This window comes from Tamandua tetradactyla, chromosome 6 (genome assembly GCF_023851605.1).
Source record: "Tamandua tetradactyla isolate mTamTet1 chromosome 6, mTamTet1.pri, whole genome shotgun sequence".
In the NCBI taxonomy this organism is placed as follows: Eukaryota; Metazoa; Chordata; class Mammalia; order Pilosa; family Myrmecophagidae; genus Tamandua; species Tamandua tetradactyla.
In genome coordinates, this window is record NC_135332.1 from 98,828,107 (window position 1) to 98,853,350 (window position 25,244).

Genomic DNA, 25,244 nt, shown 5'->3' on the forward strand with positions numbered 1-25,244 from the left:
TCTGCCATGCCAGAGACCCAGTGTTCGATTCCCAGTGCCTGCCCATACACAAGAAAAAAACTTTCAGGACCCAGGCTGGCCTGCAGAGTAAACGTGTCAGGATCTATCCAAATGTAAGAATGCCTCCTATTGGCCAGGTGGTGATTTGAATTGTTTTGTCACAATGAGACTGCAATTTCAAGATTTGGAAAGAGTGCAAGTCTTACAGTTGGCCCTGTTTCTGATATGCTCCCCAGGAAGGGGCTGCCCACAAGAGGTTTGACTTTACAACTGGGCTTCTGTGGCCACCGGGGCTCTCATTCCCATTTTTAACTCATCCTGGGTCAAGATTACCCATTCATGATAAAATCAAATAATGGTTTTGCCCATGAAGAAATCCCCTTACAGCTCTCTTTGGCTTCTCCCCAATCTATTTAGGGAGACATAAAGAACTAACCTTTCCTGAAGGAGGCCTCACATAGAGGGTTTGGGTATGTCAGCCCTTCTCCCTCAGTATGGGTGTGTGGCTATCTCATGGCTTTGGGCTGTGGTTAGGCCTTGCTTAAAACCAATAGAATCTTTTTAAAAGGATTCCTGGGGGCAGCAAGGGATTTTCTTGAGTAGGCCCAGCTTCGGGCTCCATTTGAAGATTTCACTAGGGATTCTTCCCTAGCAGGAGTGTATAGGCATTGGGGAACAGGAGTGGATGGTTCTGGCTAAACTTGCCAGGCCCATTCAGCCTCTTTGTATCCCATTCTCCATCTTTTTTCTTCCCCTTTCTCACTTCTTTCCACTCTTTTCCCTTTTGTCCTGCTTGAGCACCTCACAACCTCCCTCTGCTCTTACATTTAAGTTTCCCTCATCAAAATGTTGGCTATTAGCTGGTTTTTAGAGTGGCTTCAGGATGGCAGGCAAGTTTGTGGTCAACGGACTCTTCCAGTCTTTATTTACCCCTATTATTTTTTTTTAGATTACAGAGACTGTCAAAAATATTGAACAAAGACAACATAGATTTCTTGATTAAACCCAAATATCATTTTATTGGTGTGAAACATTTGGCTGTCAATGGAGAGGTCTCATTCAGATAAGTGGTAATAAACAGGCAGTTTTTTAGTTATGGAATTCGGCCTCCAGGAAGGGTTTGTTTCAATAAGCATGTTGTAGTCTGCTAAGCATGTTGAGCACTGTCAGGATTTGAAAATGTCTGAGGATCTCTAATCCACTATCTTCCAATGCAGCATGCAGGTGGGAGATGATGCAGTTACTGGAGACCCAGCAATGTCTAAACCCCAGACCTTTTGAGCCTTTACATCCTTAGAAGGAATACCCAGGTGGGGAATGCAGCCTAGAGGTGAAATTCAGGACTTTGGATCCATTATTTGGGGCTCAAATCCTTCTCAAGAATATTATTTGACTGTTGCCTTAGTTTGCTGGATCTGCAATGACAAGTTTCACAATCTTGTTTTGGCTTAACAACTGGCATTTATTGGCTCATGATTCTGAGACTAGAAGTCCGAAATCAAGATATCAGCAAGGCTTGCTTTTATCCCAAAGATCTGTAGCATTTTGGTGCTGGCTACTGGATATCCTTGGAGTCCCTTGGCTTGTGTTTCTGACTACCATCACCTGGTAATGTCCTTTCCTTTCTCACTTCTGTGACTTCCAGTTTTTTATAAAGCCTCCAATAATGGAGATTAAGAACCACTGTAACTCATTTGGGCCATACCCTAACTAAAAGTAACATCTTCAAGGGATCTTATTTGCAATGGGTTCACACCAACAGGAATGCACATTAATATTAAGAACTTGTGTTTGTTGGGGTACGTATTTTAACCAACCATACCATTCTGACCCGTGGCCCCTGTGTTGTTAAACTGGTGGTTAGAACACCTAGTTTAACTGAGGTTTGAATTAGGTAGTGTATGTAAAAAGTTTAGTGCCTTGCCTGGCATTTAATAAACACTACATAAATGGCAGCAACCTATATTATATTATGTTAGTCCTTACAGCCTTATGAGGCTTCATTCTGGATGAGGACACTGAAGTACAAAGAGTTAATGAAAGCTGCCCAACATTCCAGGGCTATCGAAGAAGCAGTGGAAGAAGCAGTGGGAGGCTTCTTAGTTCATCTGACCCCAGACTCTTTTGCTCCTGATTTTCCTGAGTGCCTTTCTTAGAGCACAGATGAAAGCATAACCAGCCTCAATCGCATGAGAGCAGAGCATCTGCAGAGAGTAGAGGGAAGTGATTTATCTCTTGCAGGGATTTTGCCCTATAATAACATAAATTATTAGTCCTATTGATCTACCTAAACATTCATTTTTAAGCATGCTTTTTAGTATAGAACTTGAAGGTTTATATACCATTAATGGTTTTGAAGTCTACCAAATGTTGTTACACTTTTAGAAAAAGGAAATTCTCATTACACTTATTTGAACCTAATTCCCCTTTGTCCTTTATTCAAATAGCATCCCAGTGAGCCTACCTAGTCATGCTATCTAAAATTTCACACCACCCACTCGCAAGCACCCCAGCTGACATTGCTATATTTCTCCCTTTCTTTGCGTCCTTCTTAACACCCATCACTATCTAGCATTCTACATATTTGCTTATGTATCTCATTTGTTCTTTCCCTCTCTTATTGGAGTGCATTCTGTGAGGGCTGGAATTTTCATTTCTTGACTTGTTGTATTAACATTCATCTTAGTTTGCTAGATCTCCCATAGACAAATGCCACATACAATGGGTTGGCTTAAACAATAAGTGTTTATTGATTCCTGGTTTCAGATGCTAAAAGTACAAAATCCAAAGATTGTAGCAATCTGGTGTTGGCTTGCCACAGTCCTTCTATTTCCTTGGCTTGTATCTCTGCCTTCCATCACCTGGTGACCTTTGTCTCTTGTTTCTGCTTTTTTCGTTTTAGCCAACTTTTGGCTTCTTGCTATATGGTGTTGGCTGACTCTGACTTCCATGTTCTTTCTTTTATTTCCTTCTAGCTTTTCTAATCTACTAGAAATTAAAAAGGGATCTCTATATAATGTGTAAGAATAGCCTCCAGAATGACCTCTTGACTCTATTTGAAATTATTCAGAAGGAAAACTTTATTCTGCTTCATTTCTCTTCCCCTTCTAGTCAAGAAGTCTTTCTCAATCTCATGATGCCAGGTCCAGGCTTATCCCCAGTAGTCAGGTCCCATGTTGCAAGGGAAATTTATACCCCTGAGAGATATGTCCCATGTAAAGAGGGAGGGCAGTGAGTTTACCTGCAGAGTTGGCTTAAAGAGAGAGAGAGAGGCCACATCTGAGCAGCAAAAGAAGCTGTCTGGGTTTGACTCTAAGACATAATTATAAGTAGGCTTAGCTTTTCCTTTGCAGGAAAATTCCATAAGGGCAAGCCCCAAGATTGAGGGCTCAGCCTATTGAATTGGTAATCCCCAATGCTTGCAAGAATATCAGGAATTTCCCTGGTGGGGAAGTTTAATGTTTCCACAATTTCCCCAAGTCTCTCAAGAGGGCTTTTCAAATAAGATTTTATTCTCTGCCCAGATGATTCTGCAATGTATCAGGGCATTACATTAACCTGTCCAAGCCAATAAGATCTCACTCCCTATTCAAGTTTCCATGTAATTATGGTGTTCAAATAAATTGACCATACAAGATAAATTAGAAAATGGATTACAGAAAATGTAAATTTTATGCCAAATAAACATCTCTTCCTTTGGTCTCATGCAGCAGTTGAAGCTTTAAAACACAGTCAGTATCATCCTTTACCCTTTAGTCTGATTTACCTTAGTCCTAACAAGATCTGCTTCACTCTTATCTCTAATTGAAGTCTGATCTCATTTTCAACAGTTTAACGGTTGCTGTATAGAGTAATACTGATTTTCAGAGCTGCTGGCACAGATACCCAAAGTTCCAGGAACCAAACAGATTAAATACAATGAGCTCAGCATCACAGAATTTAGAAATAACCATTACAACTCAGGAATAGATGTGCCTGCTGTAAGAGCTTATAATCTAAGAATCTTTATAATAAGCCTTATCCTGATAACCAGTGCTCTCAGATTCAACTCTCAGAGTTTTCAAATTATAGTTAGTCAGTATTAGTGAGGCATTATAATGTTTGTCTTTTCTTTTCTGGTTTATTTCATTCAACATACTCTCTTCAAGGTCCATTCACCTAGTTGCCTGACTCACAACTTCATTCCTTCTTGTTCACGCTTAATATTCCACCGTATTTATACACCACAGTCCCCCCTTCCATTCCTCAGTCGATGTACCCTTAGACCACCTCCATTCACTGCAAATTGTGAATACACACACCGTAAGCAGTGTGCAAATGTCCATTCATGTTCCTGCTTTCAGTTCTTCCAAGTATATACCTGATAAGGGGTTGCAGGATCATATAGCAATCGTTTACTTAGCCTCCTGTGGACCATGTTTCTTTATAAGGTCTCCAGAAATTTGTAAATTAACCTACCACAACCTAAAGCAGTGCCTGGCGTGGTTGGTCCACAATGAATACTTGTTGAATGAATGATTAATTGACTCAATCTTGATCGTCTTCCCTATGCTCATTCTCATTTCAGCCTGAATATTCCACAGATCTAAACTTTTCCAGCTAACTGAGCCACCACTCACTACCTCCCCTCTTTTACAATTTGCTCCTCCAATTCTTCATGGTGCTTCATTTTTATGCCATCACTACTGTAACCTTAATTAAATCAGTACATAAATAATATGGATCAGTTTTGTCTTAGAACACTTGCATTTATTTCTCTGAAAGGTATGGAAATACTTCTATCATTTTACTTGGAGAGGTTATACTTCAGGGAAACCATATTATAATAAAGAGGGAAAAGGAAAAGAGAAATGTAACAAAAAGAATAGCAGACTAGGAGCCCAGGTACTGACTAGGAGGCAGGGTACCTGGGCTCTAATTCTGGCAATCACTGACAGTGTGACTTTGGAAAGCACTGAAATTTTCCAGAACAAAGTTTGCTCCCCTGGAAAGCCACTGCATTAGACCAGATAGCCTCAAAGGTCTACAGAGGTCTCCACCAGCTCCAACATAACTTAAAATATATTAATTCAAAATAACTTAAAATATGTTTCCTAATTTCAGGTTTTGCTTTCTTCTATGATATTAAAGAAATTGTCTCCCTTTGATAGGTATAAGTATTGATCCAAGAATGCTTGTTTTAAAGATCTATTTTCAGTTCTTTTGCACCTAAGCCAATCCCTCATTTTCTGAAGAGTAATAGAAATAAAACTGTCAGAGGTTTCAAAATTTATGGAAGATGGCCTTTGACAACCTTTTAAATGTGTTCTTGAGGCTCATGCAAAACATGCAAAATAAAACTTCAAGTAAATAAAATTGGCTTGAAATTAACGGGGATTTGGAAGCAGGCAACTGAGCAGATTTTCTTTGCTAAATATCACATTGACTCTCCGTAGAGGATGGGAAATGCAAGGAATTCCAAAATAGCTCTCGGTCATCCATTGATCCAAATTTTACTCTTCCATCACCTCTGGCATTGCAGGCAATAATATATTCTCTTCACTATGGAAAAGAAAACTTGGCTTAAAAGAAGTATATTCATATGAGATATGTCCCATTAGGTTGTAGTCAGTATCTTTATCCATGACCTGAAAAGACAAAGAATCATTAATCCTAATAAAACAAGACATCATGAGAGTACTAAGTTGGGCAATTTTGATGAACAAGGTCAAGATCAACATTCACCAAAACTTCCTTACATAATTTTAAAATGAGTTTGAGTTTGCCTAATGGCAACAGAGAGTATGCATGTAAATATTTTATGGCTGTTAATAAGTAGGAGGTATGTCAATAAATAAATTCATTAATGAATCATGTTAAGTAGAATGGCACTGACATTTATTAAGTACCTTCTCTGAACAAGTTCTATACATAAATTACCAAAATTAATCCATGCAACAAATATGCAAGTAAGATACTACTTTCCCTTCAAATTCATAAGGGAGCAGGCTCAGACAGGTTCAGTAACTTGCCTAAGACCAAATACCTAATAAATGATAGTGCTGACATTAGATTTCAAAGTCCATGCTAATATGGATGTGGGATTAAGGAAGGTATCATGGGCAAAGTGACATAGCATCAGGTGGATGGATGGATGGATGGGTGGGTGGGTGGATGGATGGGTGGATGGATGGATGGATGAATAGATGCATGGATGCATGGATGGATGTACACAGAGGTGGGTCAAAGGATTTTGGCTCTCTGTGGTCCAAGAGGCCATGGCATAAAGGAAATTAACTCCTTTCCCACAAAAGTAGAAATCCAGACAGTAAGAAAAATCTTCCTATGCTTTTGCCTTTCTCAAATGTTTTCACAAGGAAAATCAATCAGAAAATCCTGTACTAACTTACCTTATTTCAAATCCCTCCCTCCTGACTACCTCTGCTGTTACTGCTTTGGTTTAGCATCTTCTCTCCTCACTGGTCTTCCTGTCTTCAGTCTTGCTTTTTCAGCCCATATTAACTCTAGAAAGATCTCTTCAAGCATAAAAATTATTTGTTACTTTCCTATTTCAAGGAGAGGGGCATAGACCCCACCACTCAACGGAGGAGGGTTAGTGCCACTCGGTTAGAGGAGCATGTGGAACAATGATGTTGAGGTTATTGTTGGAAAATGTGATGTGTCACAGGGGACACGGGGTCCTATGCTCTGTACCCACCCTTGGCTTCAGGAAATACCGTGGTACCCATGGCTGTATTTCCTTTGCATGACCTATGCCATTCTTCTTTCCTCCCCAGCTCTCCCCTTCTCTTCAGCCACAACCAACAAGCAGACATTCATTTCAAGGGATAAAAGCAGAAATAGAGACAAAAATAGATCACTAAGCTTTTGAAATTGAAATTATATGCAAGTGTAAATAATGCATATTTAAAATAATCACAGTAATGCTATTTATATAATACCTTCACACCCAAAGATGGCTAAGTAGTTTACAAATATTCTCCCCTTAATCCTTGCAGCTCTGGATTAAATTGTACTATAAATGCTGTTTTGAAGCATGACTTTCTTCTTCCCTTTCACCTTCCAAACCATCCCTGGATAATCTGTTTAGGTATTTCACATAGGCTGTACCACATTTGGGAATCAGTACCTCTCAAGACATTATGTAACTCAGACAGAAATTCAGTGCTTACCTGCAACATAGGCCAGAGGACCAGCAACTGACCAACAAGACTCCAGTGTGTAGCCCATCAGGCCACTTATCTTCTGGACTGAAATTAGAATGGTAACAACTGGCAATGTATTGAAGATCAGAGAAAGAACAGAGAAGCTTCCATGCTTGAGTTGTTAGTAAAAGCACACTAGTCCTTGCCACCCAGAACAGAGACTACAGCCTAAGTGTGGTCATCTTACATTCTTATGATCTGCCTCCTGATCTCTCCTGCTCATCACTTATCCCTCTATCCCTTGCTCACCTCATTCCCACCTCTCACCTCACTCTCACCTCAGTCCCACTATTGCAAGAACATCCCTGGTGTTCTTGGGCCTCAGGACCTTTGGATGTGCTCTTGCCCCATATGTCATCCCAGCTCTGCCCCTCACTTCATTTGGGTCTACAGCAATATCGCTACCATTATCCTTGATTCCCTTCACCTAGCTTTATATTTCTCCTTTACATTGATCAGCACCTGGCTGTTTATTTTTCTTCTCCCCTTACAGAATGCAAAGTCCGTGAGAGCAAGGATTTTGTCTATTTTGCTCACTCTTATATCCCTTGGTGCCTACAGCAAGATATAATACATATAGGCCTCAATAAATGTTTGATGAGTGAATAAATAAATGAATGAACAACTGGCCCTTGGCTAGTGTCTTTATTGTAATTCAAACAATGTATTTAATTGTTCTCAAGGTAAACTGTTAAGGTTTCAGCCAAAATTAGTACCTCAGTATCTGGAACTGTGTTTGAATTTCCATGAGGTTTGTAATTTTGATGGCTAAACCATGTAAAAGGAAGATATTTTCATGGTCTATAAGTTGTCATCAAGGCAGGAGACCCCACATAACACTAAATAGCATGCAGAAGAGAAGACAAACCTGAACTGTAGTGCATAAATGTCATTGTGTGTCTGTCACTGCTCCCTCTTGGGTATATGGATGTGGACTATTGTCTCTCTCTGTGCCCATATATAACGTTCATGGTTTTTATTTGCTTCAGGAGATAGAATTTTAAGACTTGGTGATAGATGTGAAGAATCCCAAACTCTTTCCAAAAACCATTTTCGTCCAAATGCCAGATGCCAGATGGTCTGTCTGCTGCAGCTGTTTCCCAGAATTCCACAGACCATCTTCATTGTCTTAAATTATGACTTGGAAGCACTTCTTTTGGCTACACTGTTTGCAGGCACCATAAGACATCTGTTTGTCTATCCTGTTCACAGCCAGTTTTTACCCTTGTCCAATGAAGCAGAGTGGATTTAGAGGAAGTGGGATCTCCGTAATGGCAGGTGGGTTTATTCCAGAATCTCACTCCTGGTGGTCCTGTCCATACTGTGACTTATATAGAAAAGGATACTAAATATGATAAGGACTGTTCATCATAAGGATCACTGCAGATCTTCACTTCTGCTGAGTGTTTTACAACTTACGAGGATATGTTAGCAGCAAATATGTCTAATATGAAGTCACGATTGCTTCAATATATGCATTAGATATAGACTATTGCAGAGTCTAATTCAATTTGCCTATATGCAATTTGTAGGTAGCACTGGATTATTCCAGAAAATCCAACTCCTCACACTAGTCTCCAGAGCTGACCTGAAGGCACACACATCCAGGAAATTAGTACTGAAGTAAGATCTGGATGGCCAAAGCTCGGTTCAAAGGATGGGATGAATTAGAAAAGAAAAGAAGGAAAAGAGCTACAAAGGATAAGAAAACTATGTTCAAGTGCTGAATAAGAACTGGAAAATTGCAAGAATGATGATCTGGTACAGTGGGGAAAATGTAGGAGCAGAACTGAACAAAGTTGACCAGGAGTTAGAGGATGCATGAGATAAGTGTAAGGGGGTGTGAGGTTGGTGAGGAGGGCAGAGGCAAACTAGGATTTCAAGCTGCCTACCTCACTTGGGACTCCTCTGTGTCCCCTGGTGAGCCACGCAGCACTGGGCAGACCCAAAGTAAAGGTCAACAGTCAGGGTAGACACAGGTTTCAGCCATGATTGGGATGATGGAGCAGCCAGGATGATGACCACGGCATTTCCTAATGATAGCACACTGAGAAAGTAGGAGGGTATGGCCCTTTCAAAAGATGATAGAAATTCAGTACACCCTTGAAAGAGTTGAAGATGAGGGTCAATTTCAACCAGTATCAAGTACAAGGTGTACTGACAGAGGGAAAAGCAATTTTCTCAAATACAAGCTCAGAAATGAAAGGCTTTCTGACTTTCTGGATGATATAGCCATGTACTGCTATTAAAGGATCAGAAAACTGAGATACTCAGTAGAGCAATCAGCAGAAGAGCCATCCATCTTCGCTCCTGTTTCCCATGCAGGTCAGATCCTCTTAAAGAGACACGACCTTCTTCCCTGAGTGTTTTCCAATTCAGAGATAGAAAACTCAGTTAAAACTTTAATGCCATCCATGAATATTAAATCCCATGCCTGTGGGATAAACAGCTTACTATGTGCAAGGTAGTGGCAGGGAAAGTAACGTCGAGAGTTGCATGCGTTAACAAAGACTGCCAAGCTGAATTTGCTACCTCTTCTCCAGCTAGGCAGGGAGAAGTGGTATTTTTAATACTTCAGCAAACAAAGATGGAGAACTTAGATGGGGCTGGGAAAGGAATTAGTTTTGCAGATTTTGTGTCATCAGAGCATGAAGATGCCAAATGGGTATCGTAGATAAGCCAAGAATCAGTAGGGCAAATTTAGGCTCATATACTAAAAAGAAAGTGTTAAAATAATTGTGGTTACTCAAACTAGAGAACAGAAAACATGAGAGTTAGTATATAACCGGCACCAGGTGTCTGTTGGGTATAAGAAATAAAATAAGATGTAGTATAACTATGTGGCTACAGCCATTAATGTGTCGGCAATGTGTTAGCTTGATGGACCACTGACTTTTATTTCTTTTGCCTATTTTTTTATGTTTTTGTAGTATAGTTTGATTTTCACAATGACTATAATAATTTTATAATTACAAAAAGTTTGTAATCTTCCAGGAAATGCTTTTATCATTCTCTGTGTTTGGGAGCACCATATAATTTAAGAATTTATCTTCTCCTTGTGTTTCATGCTGCATAATTTCTTGTAAAATATGCTGTGCAGGAAAAAGACTAATGAAATGTTTATTGACCCCCTGAATAATTTTTAGTTTTGTATAAGCCTTGACAATCTTATTTCTCTTTCAAATGGTGTTAATTTAGAAAAAAAAATTCCTGGCTCACCAATGACAGATTAATTGGAGAAAAAAAAGCCACGGAGTTTGGCTCTGTCCCTTGTTGGATGTTTACTACATAAACAAATGGATGGTATATAATTATCAAACAACACAGTCAAAACAGCACACAATTCTATTGATTGAGCCATCATGAGCACTTTATACTCTCACCTTTGTGAGATTAAAATGAATGGAGGGAGTAATAAGATTTTCCATAAATTAGAATTCATTTTTTCATTTTGAGCAAGGAAAGCCTGCCAGATTTTTAGCATTTTAATTAAAACTAGCAGATAAGAGCTTTACAATAAATTTATTTTTATTTTAACAGTAAACAGGTACAATGATAGCGAGGTTAGTAGCATTATGGTAGAATGTTGAATATATTTAGCACCACAAAGGAAAGACAGTTTGCAACTGATGCTAACTTTGTATTGTGCTGTTACACCTACCTTAGTATGCAGTGTGTAAAATTGCTGGAGTGGAGAATCAAATGTTTTCATTTGAGCAGATATTCACTACATCCCCACCAAAAGCTCTTTCCTAAGTGGTACAGGAAATAAGAATTTTACTGTGTGATCCCTACTTGTAATAAGACAGATTATCTAAGGGAACCGATCAATAACTGCAACACCATTTGTTAGCACTTACAATGGATCAGACTTTGTGCTCATTGCTTTTGCCAGCCTTAAATCATTTGCTCTCCTCCCACAATCACCCTGAAAGTGTCTTATTTCTATTCCTGTTTCATACATGGGGAAATGGAGGCTCAGAGGATGTATTCAGCTCCATCAGAAAATAAGTTCTTAACATAAACATTTGAGGAAATATCGGAAGGCCCTACTTTTGTTTTAATCACTTTAGATGCAAATTGCACTAAAGTGTGCAGCACAAGTTCCACCTTAAATAGTTTTCCGAAAATCTCTCCTGGTTAACTGAAGGTATTTGTGGTGAGTTTCAGAGGACTCATTTCATTTTGATTTGCTGGTGTATGAGCTACAGCCCCTAATATGAGTGGGCTCAAACTGTCAGACACCAAAATAGAAATATATGTAAAGTAAAAGTAAATTATCTCTGAATGAAGCCCTAGTTGGGTTTCTCTAAACAGTGAACAAAGTAATACATTTTTTACACTTTTAACTGTAATAACAAATATACAACTCGAAATTTCCCCTTTTAACCAATTTCAAGTGTAGAAATTCAGTGGCATTAATTACATTCACGATATTGTACCACCATTACCTATACCCATTACCCCAACTTTTTCATCATCTTAAACAGAAATTCTGTACACATTAAGTAGTAGCTCCCTCCTCCTCTCCCTCTGGTAACCTGATTTATTATGGGTGTGTTTTTCTTTGTTTGTTTGTTTGTTTGTTTTGGAGTGTTCTCTCTCTCAGGTCTAAGTTGCATTTTGAATAATTGAGTAGTTAGGTTGTAGCATAAAAGAGATGATAACATTGCATATATACTCCAAGACAGAATATTTATTACATTCGGTGGTTTGTTTAGGACAACTAAGCCCAAAGCATAATTTATAGATTATTTAACTTGAAATTGTTACTGTAGTTCTGAAAGTCTTCCCTTTGGTTTCCAAGACAAAAATGTATCTCTGTTTGTACATGCTGTTACCAAAGTTGTTAAAGGGGATTAAACTTCTTCCTTCCCAGAATGCTGCATACTTTGGTGAAAGGAGAAAGGACAGGGAGTGGAGCTATTAGGAGAACAGCTGGAACCACACATTGTCATGCCATGGGTCAATAACTGCCAGGCTTTGGGGCCAGGTGCAGAGAAGCTGGCAATCCTTGGCAAGGGAGCTTTCAGGAATCAATTATGCATCCACTCCTTTCCACAGCCCCAAAGAACTGACCAAATTGATAAAATCTCAAAGGAATCCTGAAATATGGAAATGGATGCTTTGTCCACTATGTTATTTCTTTTGCATCTGCTCATGAAATAATTGTGTTCAGGGCCCCCATATAAGCTCACCAGTAAGCAAACCTAGAGACCCCACCTATAGACAATATCTTCTGACAAACAAACAGGCCTGTAAAGAGGTTAACCATGGTCTGTTGAGGACACAATTGTGCTGTATTTTCTGAAGTGTTATTTTGGGACTATCAGCAATGCTTTCATTAGCTTTACATGTTATTTTTAACAATAGGCTAGACTTGCATTAATCATCTCTCAGTAGCTCTTTGCTCTAACTTGGTATAGACTGAAAAGCTCCAAAAAGAATGGACACTTTCAGGTAGCCGTGAGCTCCCTGCCCTTTGGTTGTTCCTCCAGGACAGATGCCCACATGTCTAGGGTGCCATAGAAAGGGCGATGCATCACAAAATGTTTGATTAAACCAGCTCCCAAGGCTGCCTGGCGTTAGTACAGGTCCCTGCTCTGTGCCCATAATGCTGCCATTGGCTCATCTTTCGTTCCCTTTACCTTAATGCCGCACACCACCCCCATTTCTGCCTCTGACCAGATTTTGGCCACTTGGCGAGCTTCTAATCACCTTCAAGTGTCAAGTCCTATGTCTCCTGTCTCTGAAGCCCTCCCCACTCCACTGGGAGTCAAGGTCCCCTCCCGTGACCTGCCTCGATGCTTTAAACCCGGCACTAATGCGGTACATACCATTGCTCATTCCCGCTGTGAGCTTCTTGAAAGTGGCAACATGTGTCACCCATGCTGAGATCCCTAGCCTTATATCTGGAACATTGCAAACATGCAAGAAATATTGTTTGGATGTAGTTGTTCTCCACCAAGAAGATATGATGCACACGAACCTACATTAGTTAATGCAGGCTAAACTGCTGTAATAGGAAGTTGGGAAGTGTGGACTTTCTGTTCTCAGATAGCACATCTGGTTGGAGTTTTCTTCCATCTTCACTCAGCTCATAACCAAGGCAGCCAGGAGAAGGGGGTACAGGTATCTGCCTTAACGGCTCTGGCCCAAAGCTGCACATAACACTTCTGTTTAATTCCAAAGATAGGGTCACCTTAACCATCCCTAAAAAACAGGGAAACTGGGATGTGATTTCTTCTTGTATGTTCAAGTGGAATGGAGAGAATGCATTTTGGTGGACAGTAAGCGTTCTCTGCTGCAAAATCCTTCCTCTGAACTCCCACATTTCTTTTTTTTTTTTTTTTTTTTTTTTTTTTTTTAAAGAGAGAGGGAGGAAGGGAAGGAAAGACAGAGAGAAGGAAGGAAGGATGGAAGGAAGGAAGGAAGAAAGGGAAACATCTTTAAACGTTTTCTTGTTTTATTGTATTTTGTTTGTTTGTTTGTTTGTTTTTTACATGGGCTGGGGCCGGGAATCGAACCGAGGTCCTCCGGCATGGCAGGCAAGCACTTTGCCCGCTGAGCCACCGCGGCCCGCCACATTTCTTTTAAAATCATAACCATGTGGGAGATCTGGGTTCGATTCCTGGACCATGCACCTAAAAAAAAAATCATAACCATATTTTCCATCCCACAGCTTCAAAATATCACACTCATCTTATACTTTGAACTCTTCTTTCTCACGCCCTCCAGAATGTCAACAGGTTCTACCTTCTTGTCCTGTGAGGTCTCCTTTTTACTTTCTGCACTGCTTCCTTCCTGGTTCAAGAGACCCTACTACCATAAAGTTAATCTTCACCTAATAGAAAGCTAAGGGAATGAGAATGTTGGAAAGCAAATGATTCCAACAGTTATTAACAAAGCATATTTTGATCCTGTGGGGAAATAAAGTCTTGGAAGGCAAGACTAAGTGCATGTATCTTTGGCTGTTTATTTTTGTTTTGAGGGCTCCAAAAAGTAAGGTAGTGAGGCAAAAGAGAGAAGTGAACTAAGACTTTGCCATCTTGTGTTTCAGTCTGATGGTGGTGAGGGAGAGGGGATTAGGTACAGAGGTGTTTAGGTGGGGAAAGGAAGAAGAGAAACAATTGTTAAGAAACCAAAAAGACAAAAATTATGCCACTGAGCTACTAAAGTAGAAAGGGGCATTTTCACACAAGAAAAGAGTTGCTCCAAAGTACCACTACTATCAGAACAAGAAACAAATTGGAGAGTTTTTACCTTTGAAAAATCAGAATGAGTCACTAACCCAAGATTTATGAGCAATTAGCTCGTACAGTCTAGAACTGTCCTAGTGGTGCCTTAAAGATCATTCAAGGTAAAGCCACTGTGTGATGAGATAGCCCAGTAACCAGCAATGGACCAAACAGATGGCAGTCAACAGAATATATGAGGCCCCCTGTTTGCTACAGAGCTCTTGGCAATCTCTGGTTTTAACTCTAAGTGTGTTTCCTAGATTATTGCCTTGGGACTTTTTTGATAGGGTCTTGGAATTTCCTGCCAGATTTCTACTAATTGTCTATCCTGCCAGCCCCCAGGTCTGCCCCAGTTTCTTGGATCAAACCTGTCTCCCCTGCTGGCATGATCTGGTTTTGACCTATCTCTCCCTTAGTTTCTGCCTCTCCTAATTGCAATCATGCTAAACCAGAAAATACAGAAAGTGCTGCTTTATCCTAAATATTCTCAGTCTCTTAAAATTGGCTGCAGATGGCATCTCTTTGTTTAGCTATCATTAAAATGAACAGCTAATCTTTTGTGCCCTTTAAAGAAGAATTCCAAGAATTACATTTTAGAGTAAAAGTTTAATTAACAGAATATTTGACTTAGTTTCCTCTATTAATTAATCATGTCTGGAGATATTGAAACTTGGCCATAAACTCCTCTGATAAACACCACTATCGTCTTTGGGGCAATTACTTAAATTTCAACAAAAAATGCCTAGAATGAGTCAGTTTGTCTCTAAGGGTCGTGGTGTGGTGATGCGATGCCAGTCAATGGGAGAAAACATCATAGCATCTGGTTGGTTTATTTTTCCCCACAAGCACAATGGGAATAGCATGGAATGAAGGCAGAGTAGGATTGGGAAAAGAGATGTATATGTAGTGTGTATATGTGTGCATGTGTGTGTATGTGTGCAAATGTGTGCATGATTTGCCCACATGCATGTGTGTGTATGGCTATGTGTACTTATGTTTGGGTGTGTATATGTGTGTGCCTGGTTATGTGTGCATATGTGTGTGGTTGTACATGTGTTTATGTGTACATGCATGTGACTATGCAGGCATGTGGTACAGATGTTTGTGCAATGTGCCTATGTATATGCACATGTGTGTGCATATATTTATGTGTATGCATGTGTGTGCATATGTGTTTCCACTCCTTCACTCACAAACATGCCATTTTCAATAGATTTGTCAAGAGTCAGTACCATGTACTGAAGCTAAAAAGAGAGTAGATCTGATGCTCATTAATTCTGAATTCTTGCCCTTATTGATGAAGACTAAAGGAATTAAGGCTTGTTTTGTCAGTCTTTTCTCTCACTTATGGACATGCATAAGAATTTCAGCAAACTTAAAAGATGGCATTCAAGACCTGAAGCAAGTTAAAGATGAAAATTCTAGTAATCATGACTCCTGAAATATGTCAAGCAAAATAATATCAATGTCTAGTACCCATTGCAGTAAAAACAGGTTCCTTTATTTAATACAGAAACTAAAGAACTTCTGTATTAAAATTAATCTGAATCTGGAATTACATCTTGTTTCTTAGGGAAATATTTTTAAAGTTGAGCTTTAAAACTTTATTTTAAATTTAACAAGAAGTTCATGCATTTTGAAGAAACTCTTCCTTATGAAAGAAATATCTCTACAAAATATTTGAAAAATAAATGATGGTTTAATTTTAAAGAAAATATTATTGAAAATAAATAAAATATTGTTTCAAATGTCTTTTGATAGTTATTTAACAAAACTAAAATATCTAATATTTTAAAGAATATGATTTTAAAGTATAATATTGCCATAAAGGCTATCTCACAAACTACTATGATAGAGGGAAAATGTGAATAGATTTTATAGTAATGGGTTTAAAGATTAATTCTCCTTAAATATTTGAAAAGGAGAGCCTGATAATGAAATCTGATTTTCAATTGTGCAGGGAGAGAAAATTTAAATCACATGGATATCTTTGACTCCCTCAAGATATCATACATATGTTCATTCTGGGCAGAACGATATAAACAGCATCATTGGTTTGGGTGAAATTAAGTTAGAGAATGTGAAAATGTCAGAGAAGCATTTCACTACTGGTAGACCCTATGATCTTTTTTTTTATAACTGTGTCAACATGAGATGAAATACATCCCCCATTGCAGACTCTAGATCTGTTGCATTGCTATTTTGTCATAGAATTCTTTTTGGTATTTCAATGGGTATTCTTCATTTTCCTCTTTAATTTCTCCTTTAACATTTTGCTGAGCTGAGAGCTTTCAAAAGAGTCCATCTCTTTATTGGGTTTATACCAAGTTTACCTAGTTTATATCAGTGAGTCTATATCACCTGGCATATAGGATTGATCTTAAGTGAAATTGGAAGTGCTTTTCCTTTGCCCGATTCTGCTCAAAATACCGCTTCCTCATTGGAAGCAATTTTACTAGAGTCATCTCAACAGGATCAACTTTTCTAGACATTCTTGATTTCAGATGAAACTTGAGCTAAAGGTCATTCCCTTTACTCTGTTGCCTCACTTCCATATTAACTCTTCCAAGCCTCCCTAGAAATGCTTCCAATAGTGGAGTTTCTAAGGCTTCTTGCAAATTGGTCCTCTACCAAATAGACAATAATTATTCCACATAGTTCATCCCTAAAAAACGGAACTTCACTTCTTACAGCATTTATAATGCCAATATTTTCCTGGCTCTCTCGGAATTTTATGTCACAGCATACCCTCAACACTTAGTTTTTGGAAGACATTGGTTTGGTCATGAGCTGTGGAAAGTCTACCTGGAGAAATCAAGCATCTCAGTACTAAACCATACAGCCAAAGAGAAAGCAGATTTGGGCCAAAATTCATTCCAGTGATCTGACCAAGGCACAAGAATATTCCTTCACTTTCTTATTCTCCTTGCTCAAGTATTCAGAGTGTAGGTAGCAAATATAAGTATGATGCTAACCAATAAATGAATAAAAACCTCATTAGAAATCAATCACATCTCATCTTCTGTTCTTTTCAGAAGATAGCTTGAAAACTAAGAAACCGGAGTATAACTCTTCACATTAATTTTTAGTCAAGATGCAGAGATGAAACCTAAAGTTATTTCTATCTCCTATTCATTCTCTAGCACTCCACAGTTTCTGAAAGTCCTGCTGTGAAATAGTCAACCATTTTTATTAGTTTTCTAAATAAGCAATTACAGATAAATGTGATTTATGCTACTTCAGTAAATACTGGACACTCTGCTGTTTTTGAAATGTCAAGACAGAAACAAATAATTGACAGTTATTCCATTCTGCAAAATGGAAAGCAATTTTATTTTGTTTCTTTCACAAACTCCAGAGGTGCATTAAAATCCAGTTCTTGAAATGGAAAGGACAAAATGACTCCAATTAGACCATACAAAATTAAATGATATTTTAGACCAAGACTTACAAATTATGTTATTGACATGGGACACTCATTTTTTGTAGCTTTTTAATTATGGAGGATTTAAACCTAGAAGGACTAGATTTTATCAGACTCCTTTGTGTGTGGCTGAGTCTGACAACACATGGAAGAGGCGAGTTAGAAGCCAACTTGGACCACTGGTCAATGCTGGTAGAGTGACTGTCTCCTAGGACTTTTGTTCCAGATCCAGCCCTTGAGAATATCCATTAAGCTTCCACTGAAGTCTATATGATTTATGGACATATGATCCTCTAAATGGCTATTGTTTAATTATGTGCATCTCTCAGATACCATAATTTGTTTATGACATGTCATTTACAAATCTGTGATGCTAAGATGCTACTAATAAAAATGCAGAATAAATAATTAAGGGAAAAGAATAGCATGCTGTTTGGTAACAGGCAAAGGTCTTTTATAAGTGTATATCCATACTTACATGCACATGCACAGCCAAACATTTCTAGGCTATGGCCAAGTATATAGATGGAGATCCACCTGTATTTTTAAAACTTTAAAAGTCATAAATTAGTATTACAAATTATTAAATGAAATACATTCTATTGTGGGTATCCTTGGCTAATATCCCTTCAGACTGACAAAATAAAAAAACATGTAGAAGTTCTTTATATTGTTATATGTGACTGAAAGTCAGCAAAATATCAATGATGACTGAGCTGAATTAATGCACAAGTCTAACCATGAGGCTAATGGCTCAGCTGCATATGTTAAGTCATAAAATAAAGCATGCATTATTCACAGCATTATATATTATTTCAAAATATTATTTTTCCTAACTTTATTTCAGCAGAATCATTAAATATGTTGTTATAATCCAAAACATCACTTAATTTTTGTTCTAAGGATAGTAATGTTAAATTAGCAAGTTTTCTTGAGTCACCAATTTCATGAATTTCCATTGGGAAAAACTTCACTCTACTAAGGAAGTGCCGACTGGAATTGAAAAAGCAGAAGAAATTTAAGCAATACTTCAAATCAGATATCATGTATGTATTCAAATATTATAACGGGTCACAGGTGGTAAATTCTCATGTATTTTGGGGAATGGACTTGAACAGTGAGAAGAAGTGGGGGATGCCAGGGGTGTTGCAATTTGGCAGTCGTTTTGGAGTAAGAGGTTTCACAGCTTTTGGAGGTGACCATTGCCATGATAGCCCAAGGGGGCCTTATGGGCAGCCAAGGCCAGTGCTTCAAGTAGGTCATTGAGCTGAGTGGTTCTGGAGGAGGCAGCAGGGGCCAAAGTGACCGGGGCAGTGGTCAGGGAGATTCCTTGTATTCAGTTGGTTATTTGGACAAGTAGGTGCCTGATACCAGAACGCAAGGCACAGACTGGATCCTGATGGAGAAGTGCTGCTGGGACATTGCCTTGGATCCTCTCAAACAGATTCCCATGACTCTCTTCATCATGTGCATGACTAGTTATACCATCTCCATCTTTCCTACTGTGATGGTGTGTATGTTGGCCTGGAGACCCATTCAGGCACTTATGGCCGTTTCAGCCACTTTCAACCCGCTAGAAAGTTCAAGCCAGAAGTTTCTTCAGGGCTTGGTCTACACTGGTAACCTTATGGGTTTGGCATTGGCTATTTACAAGTGCCAATTGATGGGACAACTGCGTACTCATGCATCTGATTGGTTTAGACTTCATTGAGTCTCTTGAGAGAATATAGTTCAGTGGTGGGGGAGAGCTTTTGTGACTCTGAGAAGGAATAACTGGCACCTTATGTATTTGGATAGCATTTACATACTTCTTTAGACCCAATGGCTCCTGAGTATACACACCCTTACAAATTATTCTCATGCTGAAAAGAGTCAGAAGTTCTCTTTTCCCCATGATGAGGAAACAAATCTTAGATGGACAATGTCCATGTTGCTACAAACACAAAGAAACTATACCACAATCCTGACTGAAAATAATGTAGAAAACTTTATTTATGTTTCTAACACTGAGCAAAACCACAAATAAAGCCATGAATCTATGTAAACAAAGAGTAGTTGCTGCTAAATCAAGACCCACAGAAGCATCTACTCTCAAGAAATTAAATGGTGGAAAACAAAATAGTTGCACACTTTCCCTTAAATCTATTTTCATTAATATTTCACTTTTATTTAACTTAAGCTGTGGCATAAAAATTCTGTTGGAGACACTTGTGAAAGATGTGGAAGATGTAAGAAACTAATGTTGGATTCAGATTTTACATGATGAAAATAAGCCAGAAAATATTACAAAATATTTAAATTTCTTTACATAAATCACCCTCACAAAATGTAATTTTCACACTTCTGAAAACAATAGTTGGATCTATGTAGTTCAGTAAAAAATTGATAAGGAACTGTGTCCATTAAATGTCTACCCCCATGCATGTGCAAATTTAGTCACATAATGAATGGTTTAGTTTTTCAGAATGTTCTTCCTCCTCCATGGGCAACTTCTGAGATACTGTGCAGATCCCTGAGAACCTCAGGAAGCTCAAATTGGAAAATGAAGAGAAACACAAAAAGGCAAGAGCTTCTCAGCAGTTATTTGGAAATGATACTCTCTTAGCAAAAATCTATCATGTCCATGCCTTCTAGGAGAAAGGATCTGAAGATCAATTCATTGGTTTTTAGCTCTTACCCAAGTGATTCCATTGCTAAGATTTTCCCCACATGTCAGAGAACATCCACCTTCAGCAGCAAAATAGCACAAAACTCCATGTTATTCCTCTGTGGCCTCCTTTTGTTTAGAGAACCCAGGCAAAGGATCGAAGTAGTATTTCCCTAAAGCATAAAAAGTGTTAACCACAAGATGTGGCACACAAGGCAAGCTTGTTGTCCCTCATCCAGGGGTCTTAAGTTACTGACTCTACACCATTGGTCTCGCACTCTGAACCGGTCTGTAAATTTCCACATGAGTGCTGTAGAGGAACATTTTCAATGGCACTACGCGCCATGCGTCAAATCTCCCTTGAATTGTTGGAATGTCGATGAGCTCTTTGGCTCACTTTTAAATGAGCTAGCTGTTGTTCAGGAGAATCTGTTATCCTCCCTCCTGTATTTTTATAGGTAATGTTAAGAATAGGAAATTATACAGTTTAGTAGACCAAATCTAATTTCAGCCCAACTTTAATGTTTCATTGGTTAAAAGCTGCTCTCCTTCCTGACTGGCCCATCTCTACACTGAGTGAGCGTGTGTGGTGGGCTGGGGTAAGTTGCTCCTTTCCACCTGCTCAGAGTGTGAGCAAATCTTCTGAATCATTATGTCCTTTGGGGTGGGAATGTCCTGCTGCTGTTCAACAACTATCAAGTAAACGTATTATTCCAGAGGAGTTTTCTTCCACAGCCCCTTGGACCTCTGTACTTTCTAGTCCTCTGACCTTTCCATGTCACCAAGAATGAGCCCATGTAAATGAGAAGTGTATCTTAAGCCTACTGTTTGCTTGATTATTTATAATATTTTTCAATAAGTGTACATAGATTAAGTCTTTCCTTTCTTATGAAATATTTTGAAAAGTATTTGACCTTAAATATGAAAATAAAAATTATTCAGAAACCATTTTAAAATCATTTAACAATTATATGAGGTGTCTATGGCTTTATTTAAATAATGAAAATCTGGGAAACAAAACATAGCAACCATTCTGTAGGTTAAAATATTAAATAATAATAATCATTCTGTAAGTTAAAATATTAAAATGCAGATAGATTTGAAAACTCTAAAACATGGCCCTAAAAAATGCATCCATTTTCAGTTGAAAATTTGAGCAAAACTATCTTCCAATGAACACTTCTAGGTTGGCCTAAAAATGTTTTATTCTTCATTTGAACCAAAATTTTTGTTAAAATGTGTTATACTCCGACCTCCTTCCCCCCTCTCTTTCTCCGCCGGCCCGCCACGCGGCGCCCACGCCCCGCGGCAGCCGAGCCGCCCGACCTCCTTCCCCCCTCTCTTTCTCCGCCGGCCCGCCGCGCGGCGCCCACGCCCCGCGGCAGCCGAGCCGCCCGACCTCCTTCCCCCCTCTCCTCCCCCTCCTGCTCCGGCTGCTCTCCAACCAACACGGTGCCCTCTTCCCCCGCCTTCACCGTGCTCCTCCGCCACCAGCCTCGACAGCCTTGCCGCCCTCACCTTTCCTCCTCCAGAACAGCTACTGGGGGAGTGGAGATAATACAGAGCAGCTCCTGGAGCCACGAGGGAGATCAAAGGGACAGCGTACCCCATCCTGGAACGGCTGACTATCTGGGAGAACCAGCTCCGGTGAGATCACCAAGGGGCACGGGCTTTCCTGGGTGGGACGGCAAGCGACCGGAGTCCCTCCCTTCCACCTTCCCAGGCCAGCTAGTAGAATTGGACAGGCGGTCCCCTTAGGCCACGGCGGCTGGTGCCCCCACCACACGAGGCCCCCCGGAACAACTGAGATAGTTGGGTCGGAAATCCCCAGACTGCGGAGAACAGTGACCGGGGGATCCCTTCCAAACACGTGACTCCCCCATCGGCTGGGAACAGTGCACTCTCCCGGGCTGCGACAGCTGGCGCCCTCCCGCCACGCTTGGTGCCCTGGGCCGACTAGCTAATTTGGCCGGACGCTCTCCTGTGCTGCGACGGCCGGCGACCCTCCCCGCATTCGGAACCCCAGGCCGGCTGGCATTCTTCCAAGACGCTTCGGCTGCCGAACCTCCCCTACGGCGAGAATTTTCCAGAGTTAAAGGACCTACAGCAACTTTCACTGGTGGAACCCACAGACAAACGTGTGCCACGAGCGCCACCTACTGGGCAGGATAAGAAAAACAGAACCAAGAGATTGCACAGAAAAATCTTTCAACCTGTGGGGTCGAACACCCAGGGAAATCTGACTAAATGCCCAGACGCCAGCAGAAGATAACGGATCACGCTCAGAAAATTGAACATATGGCCCAGTCAAACGAAGAAACCAATAGTTCAAATGAGATACAGGAGCTGAAACAACTAATGCTGAATATACGAACAGAAATGGAAAACCTCTTCAAAAACGAAATCGATAAATTGAGGGAGGACATGAAGAAGACATGGGCTGAACATAAAGAAGAAATAGAAAAACTGAAAAAACAAATCACAGAACTTATGGAAGTGAAAGATAAAGTAGAAAAGATGGAAAAAACAATGGATACCTACAATGACAGATTTAAAGAAACAGAAGATAGAATTAGTGATTTGGAGGATGAAACATCTGAATTCCAAAAAGAAACAGAAACTATCCGGAAAAGAATGGAAAAATTTGAACAAGGTATCAGGGAACTCAAGGACAATGTGAACCGTACAAATATACGTGTAGTGGGTATCCCAGAAGGAGAAGAGAAGGGAAAAGGAGGAGAAAAACTAATGGAAGAAATTATCACTGAAAATTTCCCAACTCTTATGAAAGACCTAAAATTACAGATCCAAGAAGTGCAGCACACCCCAAAGAGATTAGACACAAATAGGCGTTCCCCAAGACACTTACTAGTTAGAATGTCAGAGGTCAAAGAGAAAGAGAGGATCTTGAAGGCAGCGAGAGAAAAACAATCCGTCACATACAAGGGAAACCCAATAAGACTATGTGTAGATTTCTCAGCAGAAACCATGGAAGCTAGAAGACAGTGGGATGATATATTTAAGTTACTAAAAAAGAAAAACTGCCAGCCAAGACTCCTATATCCAGCAAAATTGTCCTTCAAAAATGAGGGAGAAATTAAAACATTCTCAGACAAAAAGTCACTAAGAGAATTTGTGACCAAGAGACCAGCTCTGCAAGAAATACTAAAGGAAGCACTAGAGTCAGATACAAAAAGACAGAAGAGAGAGACATGGAGAAAAGTGTAGAAAGAAGGAAAGTCAGATATGATATATATAATACAAAAGGCAAAATGGTAGAGGAAAATATTATCCAAACAGTAATAACTCTAAATGTCAATGGACTGAATTCCCCAATTAAAAGACATAGACTGGCAGAATGGATTAAAGAACAGGATCCTTCTATATGCTGTCTACAGGAAACACATCTTAGACCCAAAGATAAACATAGGTTGAAAGTGAAAGGTTGGGAAAAGATATTTCATGCAAATAACAACCAGAAAAGAGCAGGAGTGGCTATACTAATATCCAACAAATTAGACTTCAAATGTAAAACAGTTAAAAGAGACAAAGAAGGACACTATATACTAATAAAAGGAACAATTAAACAAGAAGACATAACAATCATAAATATTTACGCACCTAACCAGAATGCCCCAAAATACGTGAGGAATACACTGCAAACACTGAAAAGGGAAATAGACACATATACCATAATAGTTGGAGACTTCAATTCACCACTCTCATCAATGGACAGAACATCTACACAGAGGATCAATAAAGAAATAGAGAACCTGAATATTACTATAAATGAACTTGAGTTAACAGACATTTATAGGACATTACATCCCACAACAGCAGGATACACCTTTTTTTCAAGTGCTCATGGATCATTCTCAAAGATAGACCATATGCTGGGTCACAAAGCAAGTCTTAACAAATCTAAAAATATTGAAATCATACACAACACTTTCTCGGATCATAAAGGAATGAAGTTGGAAATCAATAATAGGCGGAGTGCCAGAAAATTCATAAATACATGGAGGCTCAACAACACACTCTTAAACAACAAGTGGGTCAAAGAAGAAATTGCAAGAGAAATTAGTAAATACCTAGAGGCAAATGAAAATGAAGACACAACATATCAAAACTTATGGGACGCAGCAAAGGCAGTGCTAAGAGGGAAATTTATTGCCCTAAATGCCTTTATCAGAAAAGAAGAAAAGGCAAAAATGCAAGAATTAACTGTCCACTTGGAAGAACTGGAGAAAGAACAGCAAACTAATCCCAAAGCAAGCAAAAGGAAAGAAATAACAAAGATTAGAGCAGAAATAAATGAAATTGAAAACATGAAAACAATAGAGAAAATCAATAAGACCAGAAGTTGGTTCTATGAGAAAATCAACAAGATTGATGGGCCCTTAGCAAGATTGACAAAAAAAAGAAGAGAGAGGATGCAAATAAATAAGATTAGAAATGAAAGAGGAGACATAACTACTGACCTCACAGAAATAAAGGAGGTAATAACAGGATACTATGAACAACTTTACGCTAATAAATACAACAATTTAGAAGAAATGGACAGGTTCCTGGAAAGACATGAACAACCAACTTTGACTCAAGAAGAAATAGACGACCTCAACAAACCAATCACAAGTAAAGAGATTGAATTAGTTATTCAAAAGCTCCCTAAAAAGAAAAGTCCAGGACCAGACGGCTTCACATGTGAATTCTATCAAACATTCCAGAAA

The 25,244-nt window shown here is 39.2% G+C and overlaps 1 protein-coding gene, 1 long non-coding RNA gene and 1 pseudogene across 2 annotated transcripts in view; all 3 read left to right on the forward strand.

The window, feature by feature from the left end:
* XKR4 (XK related 4) overlaps positions 1–25,244 on the forward strand; it is a 436,625-nt gene that overhangs the window by 182,471 nt on the left and 228,910 nt on the right. The gene's annotated exons all lie outside the window — the stretch shown is intronic.
* Positions 206–4,719, forward strand: LOC143686246 (uncharacterized). The gene is made up of 2 exons (XR_013176987.1): positions 206–470; positions 4,568–4,719. It is a non-coding gene; the product is annotated as an uncharacterized LOC143686246 (long non-coding RNA).
* LOC143686247 (ER membrane protein complex subunit 4 pseudogene) lies at positions 19,318–19,578 on the forward strand (annotated as a pseudogene).